At 49.4% G+C, this 3,153-nt stretch overlaps 2 protein-coding genes across 5 annotated transcripts in view; one reads left to right on the top strand and one right to left on the bottom strand.

Annotated features, from left to right (window-relative positions):
• Positions 1–3,153, top strand: part of MCPH1 (microcephalin 1) — a 206,897-nt gene that overhangs the window by 111,715 nt on the left and 92,029 nt on the right. The window lies entirely within an intron of this gene.
• The window catches only part of ANGPT2 (angiopoietin 2), a 70,373-nt gene that overhangs the window by 42,087 nt on the left and 25,133 nt on the right, over positions 1–3,153 (bottom strand). The gene's annotated exons all lie outside the window — the stretch shown is intronic.

The raw sequence follows: 3,153 nt of genomic DNA, 5'->3' as shown, positions 1-3,153 counted from the left end.
TGTTTAAAAGTAAATAGAAGGTAAAAAACAGATAGACTAGAACCTTTTTGTTCCTTGTATAAATACAAAAAATACCTTTCAAGCAATTAAGAGGTCAAACAAGGAATTAAAATAATTGTGGAATGGATATTAAACACCAGTGTTTCAGTGTTTGTGCCTCGGTGCCAGTCTGCCAGCCATGAGGATGAGCCATAAATCACTCCTGAAATTAGGACTAAGTTTCATAAATTACACAAAGGCAAGATTTTTTTATGGTATCTTAATTGGAGCCTGAGGAAGGGACTTGATACCCAGAAGCTTATCCAGCAGCTCTCCCAACTATACAGTTGCCCCAATAAAAGATATCACAAAAGCTCCTTGACTCTTGGACATTTCCTGAACTATCATGACTACAACACTCCAGAGCAACTACTAAAGTACATAAGCACTTTAAAAATTTTTATCCATTGTCGCTATCCCCCAAACCAAAGTTTATAAGCATAGTGAAATGAGCAACAGCTAGACTAGACATGCAAAACAGTTAAAATACGTAAATGCACCCCAACAAGTGTAACTCAATCCTGTTGTGAAACTATGCTAACTCAGTGTTTATGATTTAAGGCACTTTGCTGTTCCTGGTGCAGATTCAGCAGTACAGATGTATTTGTTTGCATGACCAATGTGCACATTTTCATATCTTAACATGCTTTCATTTCTTTGAAGTGTAAGAATCTGGAATTCTGACTGTATAATGCTTGATTTTGCATATAATTAACATCCCTCTCTGTGTTACCCTAAATTCCTGAGATGTTCTCTCAACTCCATTTTTTACATACTTCACTGCTATCTTTTTGGCCTTTTTTAATTTAAAGTATTCAGCAAAAATTCTGAGCATGTAATCACATGATATATCTAATGATTTGAAGATATAAAGTATAAACACACAAACTTTTTTATAACATTTATAGCCAGATTTACTGATGTACTCTGGCTGCTTTATTGTACTCTGGAGCAACATGAAGCTGCCAGAGCATGCTGGCTGGTTAAGCTGAGTTTGTGGCTACTTTGCTTTACTGCAGTGGAACTCAACTTTCTAGAGAGGCAAGCTGCATGCTTGTGACCTGGCCATACCATGGGCCACCACTCCCCTCCAGTGGGGGAGAGAGGGGCTGCCAGTGTCAGAGGGAGAGGAGAAGGAGAGTTTACCTCTAGGCAGTGTAGGGGGTCAGTGGCACAGCGCATGGTGAGGAAGGGGATATGCTAGAACAAGCTGCTTGCTGCTGATACCCCCCACCCTTGCTGCAGGCTGGATCCAGTCTATAGGCTATTGGTTGAGTGCCACGGCTTTACTGGATTCATACAAAGCTACATGACAGACATTAATTGGTGAGCCCTATCATATAGTCTCTTCCATAAACTCATCCAGTTCAGTCTTTGGGGCTAAGTACAGACTGTCAAAAAGTCTGAAGCAAAATTGGTCCAATCTTTCCAGGTTTCTTTAAGCTGCGTAGCTTGAACCAATAATGAACTGAACTCATGTTTAAATTTTACCTGAGAAAGGCAGGTGGAGGCCTGCACTGGCCCAGGCCAGAAGGCAGATAGCACTTGAGCAGCCTATATGCCAGCCATTGCAGAGCCCAAAATAGCCAAGCAGGGTACATCACTGATTGACTGCCCAGCACATGCCTCCAATCCCCTACTGATTCCCTACTGATCCCCTCCAGGGAGGGAGGGAAGGAGCTGCCATCCCAGTGCCAGCCCCCAAGTCAGGCCTCTGCCCATGGGGTGGGGAGACCCATACCTCAGGGGGTTTCCTCCAGCCCAGGGTTCCTCAGCCCAGGGCTACCCTGCCACAGGGAGCCCCACATCCCCTCTCCCCTGTACAGCTATGGCTGCTCATCTCAGCCACTGCCACAGAAAAGAGGAAGAGGGAATTCCCCTGGGCCAATCCCACACCCACACAGCCAGGAATGGGGACATGGCGAGCATTACAGAGGATTTCCTCTGGCCCGGCCTAGAGTCCCCCAGCCTGGGGCTGCCTTGACTTGGGGAGCAGCATGGCTTGCAGCTTGGCTTCTCTGTTGCCGCAGGTGCCAGAGGCAGGGAAAGGGGAAGGGGATGGAGAGGGATTCCCCTTGGGGCAGGGAAGCCCCGGGCTAGGAAACCCCCTGTTTCTCCATCCCTGGCTGCATGGATGTGGAATCGGCATTAGAGAATCCTCCTCCCCTCCCTCCTAAAGCAGTAGCTGAGCTGAGCTTCTCCCTCCCCTCTACGCCCCCATTCAGGCAAGGGGGTCTTCCCCGTGACATGGGGTTTCTCTTGGGGCAGAGCAGGCCCTGGCTGGGGGACCCCAGTCTAGATTATGGGAAGCCCCCAAAGGCATGGGAGTCCAACCATACCCTCATGCCCAGCTGTGCAGGTAGGCACCTAGCCCGGGAGAATGCTTCTGCCCTGCCACCTGCCCCAGCAGCGGGGGAGGGGGAGGGGAAGTAGGAGGGGGGCATTCCCCAGTATGGGGCTTTCCTAGGGCAGGGCAGCCCCTGCCTGGCCTGGGTCAAGTCCCCTGAAGCACAGGGCTTCCCCAGTGCCCCCATGCCTTGCTGCGTAGGCAGGCATCTGATCCAGAGGAATGTTCCCCTCCTCCCATCTGTGGTAGCAGTGGAGTAGGAGGGGGTTCTGAGGGTTCCCCTCAGCTCCCCATGGCAGGACAGACTAGGCCTCATCGGCCAGGATTGGGGAATTCTGTTCTCCTGCCTCCCCCTCAATTCCCTGCAGAGCTAACAGGTGCAGGCAGGACACAAACTGGGGAGCAGAAGCAGAGGTTTTGGTGTCTCAGGTCTGTGACAGCTCAGAGGTGGGGCCAGTGAGGTGCTGGTCTGGAGCAACGGAGTGTGAGCCATATTCCAGCAGGCCACCCTTTGAGGGAGGTGGCGTAGTGGTGCAAAGCATCCTGGGATATGGGGGGCTGAGAGGGATTTGAGCTGGGAGGGGATCTAGGACAGAAGTTCAGTAGACAGTTTTAACTTAAATCAATTAAGTCTGATGCCGCATCCATCCAGGTTTATCTTAAAACGGGTTTGGCCATAGGGTCTGTGTGCACTGAACTTCTGTTCTGTTACAGAATTAAACCAGTTTTTGATCACTTATATAGGTTTCTGTACAACTTCTTTCCCT

This window comes from Alligator sinensis, unplaced genomic scaffold (genome assembly GCF_000455745.1).
Source record: "Alligator sinensis unplaced genomic scaffold, ASM45574v1 scaffold1012_1, whole genome shotgun sequence".
Taxonomy (NCBI): Eukaryota; Metazoa; Chordata; order Crocodylia; family Alligatoridae; genus Alligator; species Alligator sinensis.
The sequence above is the reverse complement of the archived record's forward strand: the minus strand, read 5'-3'. Positions and strand labels throughout refer to the sequence as shown.